The following is a 13196-nucleotide window of genomic DNA, read 5'->3' as shown; positions in this document are numbered from 1 at the left end:
TGTTTGTTTGTTTTGTTTTGTTTTGTTTTTGTTTTTTACTTTCTGCCAGGCTGGAGGAATCTTGCCTTATTGATGTCCAGGTTTCTATTTTGGAAATATCTCAATGAACCCCTGATAAGTTTACTGGGATTCATTTTTTGAATTACCGTATTTAATTGCCATCTTAATTACCGTATTTGCCGGCATATAAGATGACTGGGTGTATAAGACGACCCCCTATATTTGCAGTTAAAACATAGGTTTAGGCCTATATTCGCTGTATCAGACAGAACGTTCCTGTGCTGCATGTGCTGCATGTGTTCCTGTGCTCATGTACCACAGTGAGCCAACCACAACAAGCAAAGGTTCAAAGGGTATACTGTCATAGACTTCCTCTCTGACTCTGGCCAATCTGAGCAGGCTTTTTACAGTGTAGATTCGGGTCCAGAACATTGTCTAATTTGCATGCATCAAAAGCTTGCTTGAATTGGCCGAGTTAGAAAGGTGGTCCGAACAGCCTTGCAGTGATTGGTGCAGGATCAAGTTGGAAAATTCGTTTTGTGGCAATATTCAGACAATTTTCGTTTAGCGGCATATTGAAACATTTTTTGGGATATACTCAGCGTATAAGACGACCCCCGATTTTCAGTTGACTTTTTGTTTCAAAAGTCGTCTTATACACCGGAAAACATGGTAGAAATAATTTACTTTATTCTAGATATAACCAAACTTTAAGCTCTATCTCTAAAAGTCTGGGCTATGAATTCGAAATCCCTGAAGAAGTCCTAGAGAAGGAATTTCAGAAATGGAATTATGTGTCAGGGTTTTTAATTATTCTGGTATTTCCTTTGCTAGTCATGTGTGTCTTTCTCTAACAAATAAGTTAAAGAATTCCTGATGGAAAAGTAAAGTCATTGTTAAACAACTTCAAGTGGAAAAGTGAAAGACATGAAGAAAGTGAGGGCCTTTTGCAGCAAAGGTCATACACAGAAACAGCAACAATCTGGCTACAGAGTTCTGGAAGCCAAACAGTATCTCCATCAGCCCCAGAGAAAATCCAACCAACCAATCAAGGCCTTTCTTACTCACCCTAAGGAGTTGGGAGACTCATCGTCTCACACTCCTAAAACCCACTCAGCAGGTGGCTTAGGAAATGTTATAAAAGTTACCCCAGAGTCTAAATGTCACTCAGAAATGAAAATAAAGCCGAAACCAAACCTCAGTCCCCTAAAGAGCATCCATGGGCATTAGAAGAAACAGGCAAGGATCACGAAAGCCCCAGGGGATGTCAGCAGGAGGCAATGTAGTAGAACTGAAGCCCCTGAGTTCTTAGTGCTCACAGTCTGTTTTCCCTTTTAACAAGATTCATCTTCCAAATCTCTCTAGACTATTGTGCCAATGATATGCAGGGTACCTCCTGGCTATGTGGGACACAGCCTAATAATTTAAGCATAACAAATATACCAGAGTTGCTTCCTGATGTCATTGTTACATCTGCAGTTCAGATCATCCGTAAGTCCCAGGAAACATTAGTGCTTTCAGCCTCCTGTTCTCGTGTTAGATTGAAAGACTGACTTTCCATCCTATAAATCCACTTCAAAATGTAGTGATCATATGCAAAAAACATGTTCACAGTCTTTGTCCCATTCTTATCTGGCTTTAACATGGCAAGCAACAAGGCTACATAAAGGGGCAGGTAAAAAAGTCATATACAAATTGCCAACTAATAAGGGGGGGCACTTTGACATTTTTTATTGTTTTGGGTCCACATTTGGAATTTGGAGGTGCTTGGGGTTTATTCCTGGCTCTGTGCTCAGGGAACACTCCTTGTACAGCTTGGGTGACTAAATGGGGTATCAGGAATTGAACACAGGTCAATCATATGCAAAGCAGGCCCCTACTCACTGTACTCCCGACCTTTTTACATTTCTTTTCTGTCCATTTAATCAGAATTGAGAATGCATAGTTATATAATAATTTTTTCATAGTGATTTTGTTTTCTTCTTGTTAGGAAGCTTACATTAAGATGACCACTTAATGCAAATTGTAAAAGTCATTTTTAATGACACTTTCAGCTTGCCCAAGCACGCAGCCAAAGGCTGCACTCACCTCTGAAAGATGTTCATTCTAGAGCTGAGCTTTTATTTTTCACTCATGCTGAGACAACTATGTAGATTCTGCCCTTCAAAAAGGTCTTCATTCATTAAAATAATAGCAGATATATTTAAAAATCATTGTGCTTTGTCGATGAAGTCACATACTGGCATTTCTAAAACATCTTTTAATATATGTGGAGATTTTCTTAGCTCCTACTCTACATCTAAGTGACAAAAAGAAGGCAGGAAAGCCGAGCATCTCTATGCCTCAGATTAGCACTGGACGAAAGTGAGGGCTCAGGAACACAATGTAGACCACTAAAAAGGTCAAGAACACTGAAGCCAGCAACCACAGGTGCTGGTTAATTTCTAAAGGAATAATACTCTGTTGTTATAATTTCACCAAGCAAAACTACCCTTCTTTAAAATTGTCCTATTAGGAAAACATATTCCTTGGCATAAATATCTGTTTAAGTTTTTTTTTCTCTCTCTCCTCAGCAAATTTAACTCCTAGGGTTGTCAATCAGTAAGAAAAAAATCTTTCAAAAATTCCAGAAGAAATTGAGGCCCCTAGGTTGAACAGCAGAGTACAGGGCTGAACTGGTTACACTACCCTGGGGAGGAAGGGACACAGAAGTATAGGGGGGGTTGGCAGGGAAAGGCTCCAATGTAGAAGCATGGAACTGCACTATAAGAATATTCCCAAGGAAAAATGAAAATGAAAACAAGACCCTTGACATTCCTGCACTTGCTTATCAGCTGGTCTCAGAAGAAAAAGGCCAGTCAGCAAGGTTTCTTAATGGTACGTCAGTGAGGCAAAAGTTTTTGGTTTTGCCAGTCCAATTTAGGAGTATTTTTCTTTTAGGGATTGTGATTTCTGCTATCACATTGAACAATTTTTCTACTGTGTTTCCATAAATAAGTATATTTTCCCCATGTGTCAACCTGTGCTTCGCTTTGAACTAACCTTTGTGTAACATGCTTGGTTTAGGTGAGGCTTCAGTTTTCCTTTTGCTTATGATGCACCAACTAAGCCAATCCCCTTATTTTTTGAAAAGATTATCCTTTTGTTTTATTTTCTTTAAATTTTCATAGGAAATTAATTGGGTGTATTTTTATGGCTCTTTGTCTAGGCATTGTATTTCAAGGGCAAGCAAAGCATAATAGTCCATGGAACAATTCTGGCCTGTGACTATTTATGTACTGGCCCAGGGATTGACTTATATATTTTTTAAATATCAAAAGTATAATCTTTCAAAATATAAAATTATGAGAAATTCAAATGCTAATAAAGTTTTATTGGAACTCAGCCACAATCTCCAACTGCTTTTGCTTAGTTTTGACAGAGCCTGCATGACCCATAAAACCATAGTATTCAAATATTTATACTATGGCTCTTCACAGAACAAATTTACCAAGACCCTACAAGGGGTCTTCTATACATTTGCGCAGAACTTCAGGGACTCTGTGAATGCCACTAGACAAAGGACAGAAGCTTTGAATCCTAGTGAAAGCACCAAAAAAGAAGGCAAAGTAATGCATTTAATAACTGGCTCCTCTTTTCAAGCTGGACTCAAACGTAAAAACTCTATGTAACAACGCTTCTGAAAACAAGAGGTTTTATTACACGAATATTTATTTTAAATGGAATTTTTTTCTTAAATATTTCCATAAATCATAAATTAAAAAAAATTTGGAATGTGAAGGATGACAGATTCATGCTATGAATATAAGGCATTTTTAGAAAAAATCAATTGGAAAATGATGCCCAATTTCAAATTGAGTGATCATTTAAAAAAACGCCTACACTTTTCAGATGAGCAGAGATCAAAGAGGATAATATTTAGGAATGGCAAGTGAACTGATGCATTGCGAACTCCTGGGGGGAGGCAAATAAGTGTCAGCTATTAGAACCTCACTTAAATAAATGCCTTTCACAGGCAGCGAGGTAGCATTACGTTTAGCAACTTATCATCAAGAAGTAATAACAAGCATTATCATTTATATGGCACTTATCATCAGCCACTCACTCTAAGTGCTACATCTACTTTAATTTAATCTTTGAAACTCTTGGGATGTAGCGTCTGATTTTATATATACATATACATATATATAGTATATATTCACATACCCATTTCATGAATGTGGAAACTGAAGCACAGAGAGACTGAGCAACCTTCCTAAGGTTACACAATAATAAAAAGTGGCCTCAGTATTTACAAGTGCATGATAATTACAAATAGGGCGATGATCCCATGCAACATGGCCTGAATACAGGAAAACCAGAACTTGCTAAGTAAAAGAACATCGTGGCATTCCACACCTCAGTGAACTAAGGAACCACTAAATTTTACAGACATATACTGTATTTTTGAAAATAAGAAGGTTACAAAATGGTGTATATGACATCTTTTTTTTTATTTTGAACTTCACTATGCCTGTGTGTTACAAATGGAGAAAAAGAGCTCAAATATTAAAAGAAGGTGGTAAGATCACATGTGATATTTTTTGTATTTTACCTCGACCTATTTTAAAAATATATTTTCTTAAAGAGTTATTTAAATGTGCATCCCATGCTGCTTTCCATCTGAAGATAGTATAATAAAATGCAAATGAGAATGTAAAGAGCAGAGCAGAGGCTATTCAACTATAATAAATAAGCTTTGTCCTAAGAAATGTGAAAATACATAGTAAAGGGGAACTTCCAGGAGGGGACTTAGGCTGAATTTCAGAACAGTTCAACACACCAGCAAAGAACCAATTCCTTCTTATCACCTTCCTTAGTAACAGCCAGGCAATAACCAGAATTCAATGTTTATATTTCAAAAGTACTTTCAACCATAATACCTCATTTAATCCCCTCAATGGCCCTTTCAGCAAACAGAAAGGTAGAAACTAGAAAACAAGGGAAAAACAAAGAGCAAGCTGTCTTGAATTCTTCAGACATCTGTAGATGCTCTGTGAGGTGGGAAGATGAAAAAGGAAATGATGTTGTAGGAGGTCATGATGATCCACTAGTGACACATATTACTCTGCAGCAGTGAGAGGATAATTCAGGTGAGAAACCCAGGGTCCCTACCAATAGTCTGATCTCATCTTTGGAGGCTCCCAAAGCTGGGGGATTGGCATCATTTGCAAGTCATTTGTCTGACCCCTGAACAATGGGGACCATCAGAATTTGGTGGTAGCAGAAGCTGGTCTCTGCTGTTTGACCTGAAGCACGGCAGCACTCTCCAAACAAGTGAAAGGAGAGATAAACAGATGGGAATATATTAAGCTGAGAAGCTTCTGCACCTCAAAGGAAATAGTGCCTAGGATACATAACGTCACCCACAGAATGGGAGAAACCCAATACCCATCAGATAAGGGGCTAATATCTAAAGTATACAAGGTACTTAAAGACCTTAACAAGAACATTTAACCCCATCAAAAATGGGGAGAAGAAATGAGCAGACACTTCCTCAAAGAAGAAATACAAATGGCCAAAAAGCACATGAAAAAGTGCTCCACATCACTAATCATCAGGGAGATGCAAATCAAAACAACTATGAGGTACCATCGCATGCCACAGAGACTGACACACATCACAAAGAACAAGAATAAGCATTGCTGGAGGGGATGTGAAGAGAAAGGAACTCTCATTCACTGCTGGTGGGAATGCCATCTAGTCCAACCTTTTAGGAAAACAATATGAAGATTCCTCAAAAAACTGGAAATTGAGCTCCCATATGATCCAGCTATACCACTTCTAGGGATATACCCTAGGAATACAAAAAATACAATTCAAAAATCCCTTCCTCACACCTATATTCATTGCATCACTGCTGACAATAGCTAGACTCTGGAAACAACCAAGATGCCCTTCAACATATGAATTACTAACGAAACTGTGGTACATCTACACAATGGAATATTATGCAGCCGTCAGGAGAGATTAAGTTATGAAATTTTCCTATATGTGGATGGACATGGAATCTATTATGCTGAGTGAAATAAGTCAGAAGGGGGAGAGAAACATAGCCTCACTCATCTATGGGTTTTAAGAAAAATTAAAGATATTATTGTAATAATGCCCAGAGACAACAGAGATGAGGCTGGAAGGACTGGCTCACAATATGATGCTCACCACAAAGAGTGGTATGTACAGTTAGGGAAATAACTACACTAACAACTATCATGACAATCTTAATGAATAAGATAAGTAGAATGCCTGTCTTAAAGGTGGGGGCATTGGTGGTTGGAATGTTGCACTAGTGAAAGGGGGTGTTCCTTTTATGACTGAAACCCAACTACAATCATGCTTGTAATCATGGTGCTTAAATAAGTATTTTATTAAAAATATTTGGTGGGTTCAGAGTGGTATCATAAGGGTTAAGGCAACTGCCTTGCCCGTGCTAATTTAGGACAGACTGTGGTTTGATCCCCCGGCATCCCATATGGTCCCCCAAGTCAGGAGCGATTTCTGAGCGCATAGCCAGGAGCAACCCCTGCGCTTCACTGGGTGTGCCTCCCCCCCAAAATTTGGTGGTAGTGCTGAATAAACTAAAAGGCCACTTTCTCCAGCCTCAAGTCTTACATTTAGAATCCTTCGCTAATTTCTGGATATTTATGTGATGGTGAAGTTGTTCTATCTGGAAGAAGTAATTTTTTGGAGAGGGACTGCATTCTCTCAAGTGATGCTCAGAAGCCTGCTGGTGCCTCCATCAATTTTGAGGCAATGGGACTGCCATTCAATGTAATGGTCTTTCAATGCCAAGGAAATCCAGAAGTTCTAGGGACTTTCAGCTTTATATTCAGAGCTTTGGGAATCAGGTGATGCCAGATACCAAATCTAGGTCAGGTGCATGCTAGATAGGCACCCTGACTGCTGTACTATTTCCTGGCCCTGAATCAGAAGAGTTTTGATTAAATACATTTAGGTATCAGAATTTGCTCAACTGTTGCAGGGTCCGCACAACTCTTCAGAGGAAAAAAAAATCAGCAATGAGTTGTATCCCCCAGGGCCCTGTAATGCTCTCAGGAGAAATATTCTGACTTCTGTAGTGAAAACGGACCAAATGAGCTAACTACATCCAGGGACCTGAGTTGGACACCTACATCTTTCAAATGTGTGTGAACACAGCTGATCCCAGAGCTATGCTTAACTTCTTCATTCACTCAGAAAATATGTCCTAATGGGTCTGTCAGAGTGTCATCATTTTCAGGGTAACATCTGCTAATTTACTCCTCACCCTTGTGGCCACATTTAATCCTGGCATTTTAGCACTGCTAAAAGCCCCAGCAGTTCACAGGGAAAGGGCCAAGGCCAGGAATCGATTTGGCTTGATGGCTTTTCATGATACCAAGCTGAGAAGCTTTCTTGAGCCTCCTAAAGCTGCTTCTCGAGGATACAATTCTTCCTTCCTGTGAGGTGGGAAGCAAGTAAATCAGAAAACATTTTTCTTGTGAATAATTGTTTCAATTAATGAATTAATAGGTGGGAGGCAGGAAGGGAAAAATAAACATTAGAACAAACAAAAAGCATATAATCATAAAATGACTTAAGAAGGAGCTCAGGACTCTGTCTCTTCTCCTCCCTCTTCCCTCCTATTTCTTCGATTGTAGGCAGAAAATTAAGTGGCACCATTGGACAAGAGAAGGACAAGTGACCAGGGGGAAAAACTCAAGTGGTAGAGAATGTGCCTTGCATGCAAAAGTCCCCAAGTTTGATCTTTGATCCTGAATGACCTTGAGTGCCATCAGGCTTAGCCTTGGTGGCCTGCAGCTCCACAAGAACTGATCTGCTCCATTGCAGGGGAGATGCCTATAAAAATGAATGTGATAAAATCCATGTGCATAGGCAGCAGGAAGTGGGAGAGGGCTGTGGCTTTGAGTACACTGAGACAGCATTCATTCTGAGTTGGGCCCACCATTTCCTCATTGCTATCACTTCTTCTCTGGAAAAGAGACAATGGAACCAAAAGTCCCAGATGATCCTGGCCCTAACAGATAAGAATCATGGGTAACAAAAGTGTCAGAAGTCAAAAGTTGGTAAGAGTGTCTGATCCAGTATAGACAAGAGTCATCTCAGGGAGGAACTGAGCCTCACTGATGACAAGCACCTTTGGACTGCACAGGACACATTAGCAGGAATACCCAGCTTAGCTCCCAAGTTCGGAGTCAGGAGATGCTGCTGCCACTGATCTGCTGTGATTCCCTTAACAAGATACTTCTTTCCTCCCTTGTTATCTGGACAGAGCACCATGTTGCTACAGAAGTCACTCCAGTGACAGGCAAGAGCAGTAGTAGGCAAGGGCCCAGAAGTAAATGGTGCTAATTTGTGGTGTTAGTTTGGTTTTGATTCATACTCAGCAGTGCTCGAAGGCTTTTTTAGGCTCTGTGCTCCCTGTGGTTTTCAGAGGACCATGATGTATCAGGGATCAAACCCAGGGCTCACACAAGCAAAGCATTTGCTGTGGCCCATAGGGCCATTTTTCTACCCTGAGTCCAGTATTTAGTGAAATAACTTGATCACCATTTGGGGAAAGAGGGAGAGCACCCATGAGGGAGAGGTGATGTAAACTGGTCTGGTTAGTATTCACTCTAAGCCATCTCTACTGCTGATACAGTACTCAATATTTGGGGTTCCCTGGTTTGACATGGCCTTAGAAAAGGAGAGAAAAAAACTACTGAGATTTTTTTCTGGTAGTTGTTATCTCATATTTCAATGTCTACCTAACCTCCTGGGTTCTCTCTGTAACATGCACTTACCTTGATGGTATCCAATGAACTTATAGGCATGAAGAAATGGAGGACAGGATGGCTGGAGAAATAATACAGGAAATAGGGCATTTGCCTTGCATGTGGCTGACCTGGGCTAGATCCATGGCATCCTATATATGCCCTCCCAAATCTTCAAGGAGTGATCTCTGAGTGCAGAGCCAGGAGTAACCTCTGAGCACTGCCGGATGTGGCCCCAAACTGAAAATAATTTGGCATTGATCACACAAAGCCGCTTGGCAAGTGTCCAAAATAGCCATGCATGATAGCCTTTTATTCAGAAAAGTGCCTCCTCCCACGTATGGGAGTTCTGGGAAGAGTGAAAAGGCCAGGATGTGGCCAACCCCTCCACAGCTGGGTCAAGGTAAGGAACACTTCTACCCACCTGTCAATGAAACAACTTCCCAGCCAAGCTTCCTACCCAGCTTCTCTGCTCTTTGAGGCCCACTCTCCAGGGCCTCCAAGCTGCAATGCAGACCCAAAAGGTCCTGAACCCTTTTAAACACACTGTGAGCACAATTCAGGAAGGCGGTCACAGGCTATTTTTGAGTGACTGGAAATAAAAACTAAACACAGGTGTGTTCTGTACCAGTGGCAATGTTCCCAAATCCACAAAATTCTTTATAAATAAACCAAAAATAATCAAATCATCCTGGTTACCACATTTCATCCTTGTTTCCAAGAATCCACACAAATAGATCGGATCTTTGCAACATTATTTTGGAGTACACAGAGGACTTGCAGGCATCTACTTAAAGTGACTGATTCATTTTCTAGAAAGCTACAGAAACTGACAATCTAGGACTCACATGAGGCCACCACCTGCCCTGTAGCTTCTGGCACAGCAGAGGAAAGCAGAGCAAAGGTAATGCACCTTAACTGACTACAAAGAAAAATATCACTAGAACTTGGGGCATAAAACCTCTATGACGTAAGCTTTTCATTTTAGAAAACAGGAAATTAGGTTCTTTGGTCTCAACACAAGCACAGACTAATGAAGTAAATCAAATCTCTGAGCTGTTTTCAGAACCTCCTACACCTGGCTTATCTTTAAAAAAAATTAACTTTGTTTCAGGTTCATCTCCTGACACTATTTGCATTGGTCACTATATTGTATCCGTCACTATACTGTGTTTTATTGTAGGATCTTATTGGTTTTTGTCTTGTTTTGTTTTGGGGCCACACCTGGTGACGCTCAGGGGTTACTCCTGGCTATGCGCTCAGAAATTGCTCCTGGCTTGGGATGCCAGGGGATTGAACCGTGGTCCATCCGAGGCTAGTACTAGTGCAAGGCAGCTGCTCTGGCCCCATTATTGTGTTGGTTTTTTGTTAATGGCCCACTGCAAACAGAACATTTTGTATCCAACTTTAGAGGTTTAATATTAGTTTGCACAATTCTGGGGAAATGCATAAGTTTTAAAAGTTAGCTATGCTGGTGAATGTTTCCCAATTGCTGTGCTGTTTGATTGTGTATATCATTTAGCAATTTTATCTCAAATTATGTCAGAAATAATGTTATGAAGTCTTTGTACACAGAATTCGATGAAAAACCTAAAAATAGGTCAGCATGCATTAATGGTGGCCATATTATTAGCTCTGCAGAAAGCAAAGGACATTCCATGTCAGGTACATGGTCCAGTCCAAACCAGGGAGGACAGGTGAATAGGACAGGGCATTATGGGAGAGTTGGCATAAAAGAGTGATATGCATTTGGGTCAGGGAACTACAGTGAGGCCAGACTACTTGGAATATGGATGCTAAGGAAATCTATTGGGGAGCAGAGTGGGTTCAATACCCTGTATCCCATAGGGGTCCCCCAGAGCACCACCAGGAATAATTGAGTATGGAGCTATGAATAAACTCTGAGCATCTATTTCTGTCTTTGGCCCCAAACACTCTACCCTCCAAAAAATCTAGTGTAGTCTCAATCAAAGAGGAAGAAATGACTAGATTTTATTGGCATAGAGGACATCCAAAGGATGTTGGAAGATGACCAAAAAATGAGCTAGGATGCCTAGGGTCAGCAGCTGCTGTAGGGGTGCTAATGGAAGAGAGGGTTCCAGAGATGAGTCTTGTTCCATAGGGAACAGGGTGCTGGTCTGTGAGCTCATGACTGCAGCAAGTAAGAGCAAGAGACATGTTAACTGCCACAGGCACATGTTTACAAAGGTGAGAATGCATATGGTTTTCAGGTCCAGTCACTGCAAATCACTGCCAAAATACCCAAGACTCTCCCTCCCCACACTATCCTTAGTTACTTCAGTCCACATCATCAGGGGGTAGTGATGTGAGGGACCTTGAAATATTAGCAGAGAGATGCAGACCCGGGTGTGGGGGTGTTGTCAAGTTGGGACACTGTAAGCCAGAAATTCTATTATTAACCTTTTTTTTTGTAAAGTCATGGTGCCTAAATAAAATTGGAAAGCAAAAAATCTATCAAGAAAATTAAAATGCCAAGGTATTCCAGGCCCGAGGAGCAGGAGCTGGTTAAGGGATGCCAGGATAAGGGATGCGTAAGTTAGAAAGATCAGTGCAGTGAGAATTTTGCAAATGCAGTGTTAACATCTGTGAGCACTTTGCAAATGTGCTATTTGGCATCTGTGAACTGCTCCAGGTCTCTAGAAGCTTCTAAAGGTGTGAAGTAATGAAACCTGGGGGCTTGGGCTAGCGCCACTTTCCACATCTGCCTGGGCCCTTCAGACAGAGATCTTTAGAACATTATTTCTTTGAAGACAAGATCTCAGGCTGGGAGGTGGAGAAGACAGGAAATGATCAATAAGAATAGATTCTTATATATAGTCAAGCGACAAGGACAGGAATATAGTAACACATTAGGGGAGAAGAATTATATGTGCTCAATAAGGAATTATTCTGTAAGTTTGGCTCTTTGGAACCCACATTTTAGGAAATATTATTGACCTGTCTGGTTTTCAACTCAAGAGGCTACCCGCTTTACCCCTGGCAAAGAATGGTAGTGATTTAATATCCATATTGCTTCATGAGGGAAAGCACAGCAGCCCTTTAGCTGTGCAGGAACACATCCTCACACAGAATGTTTTTTGCCATCTAGTATCCACCCTCAATCGTACTCCCCAAATACTCACACCCTAAGGTATTTCCCAGCAGAGGCCACTTTCACGTCATCTTTACTACGGTCAATTATTATCATGTTCCCTTTTACTATTTGACATTGGGGTTTTGGGTATTTGAGAAGAGGGGTGTTTCTATACTGTACTCACTGCAGCTTTGTGTATTATAATCCACATATCCAACAAAAATTTTTATTTGTTTTTGGGCCACACCTAGCTGTGCTCAGAGATCACTCTTGACAGGCTCTATACAAGAGACTATATGTGGTGCTGGGAGTTGAAACTGGGTCATCCTTGTGCAAGGTAAATGCTTTACCCACTGTACTATTGCTCCAGCTTCTCTGACAACTTTTTTTTACTATGTGTGCTTGAAAGTAAGTTTAGGGGGGAAAGTTTTGTTGGTTAGAAGAATGGATATATCCTAGGGTTCTCAGCAAAGGTGGGGACAGTTGGTTATTCCAGAAGAAGACCCTTAGGATTATCTAATGCACAATTTTTGTATGGGGTGGGCCAGCTCTCTACCTAATATAATTTGACCTTTGTGCAAAGTACTTCACATTTGGGGTCAGTCCTTTGGAACATACAACCTTCACAGTTGCTTCATAAAGAAAACATCTTTGATGATAATGACTCCAAGGCAAATTATACCCGCAGCTTAATGGAGAAACTTGGCAGTAAGACACTGGTGGGTAGGTGAGGCTATGGTTTTCTCCCCCTCAGTAATGGCCAGAGGTGGTGGTGTTCAGTATAATTTCCACCATAATCCCTGTTCTCACTCTCCTTTCCCCAACAATCCTTGTATCCCCACAATAGAGTGAATACAAGGGGTTCCAATCACACTTGACACAGTCCCTGACAATCAATAGGAATAAATCAATCTTATACTAAAGACTACTCAGCTCTGCATCATATTTAGCCATCATAAAAACCCAGTACTTTAGAGAGAACTCCTTATATTCCAGGGAACACAAAGACAATATGCCTTTCATCCACCCACCTAGCAAGTGCATTGCCTGAAAGTACCTATAGTACCCTCTCAGGCTCTGTTAAGCTGCAGTCACTTTACACCGATTTTATAGCTCTCCCTATGTTTGTTTACAGGGTGCTGATAATAAAATCACCTGACCTTAGCCCAAACAAGACCAGCAAAATTCTCCTCACACGCTACCTGTCTTTGATCTGAAAAGCAAATATCCTTTAAGCATTTTCTGTCTGTGAGGCATGACCTGCCTTTTAAAAGGGCTTCCTTGGATAACTCTGACAGAGCTTGGCA

General features: G+C 40.7%; 1 protein-coding gene across 1 annotated transcript in view; it reads right to left on the bottom strand.

The window, feature by feature from the left end:
• The window catches only part of SH3KBP1 (SH3 domain containing kinase binding protein 1), a 362585-nt gene that overhangs the window by 76204 nt on the left and 273185 nt on the right, over positions 1-13196 (bottom strand). The gene's annotated exons all lie outside the window — the stretch shown is intronic.

This window comes from Suncus etruscus, chromosome X, assembly GCF_024139225.1.
Source record: "Suncus etruscus isolate mSunEtr1 chromosome X, mSunEtr1.pri.cur, whole genome shotgun sequence".
Classification (NCBI taxonomy): Eukaryota; Metazoa; Chordata; class Mammalia; order Eulipotyphla; family Soricidae; genus Suncus; species Suncus etruscus.
This window is presented reverse-complemented; position numbering and strand designations above follow the sequence as displayed.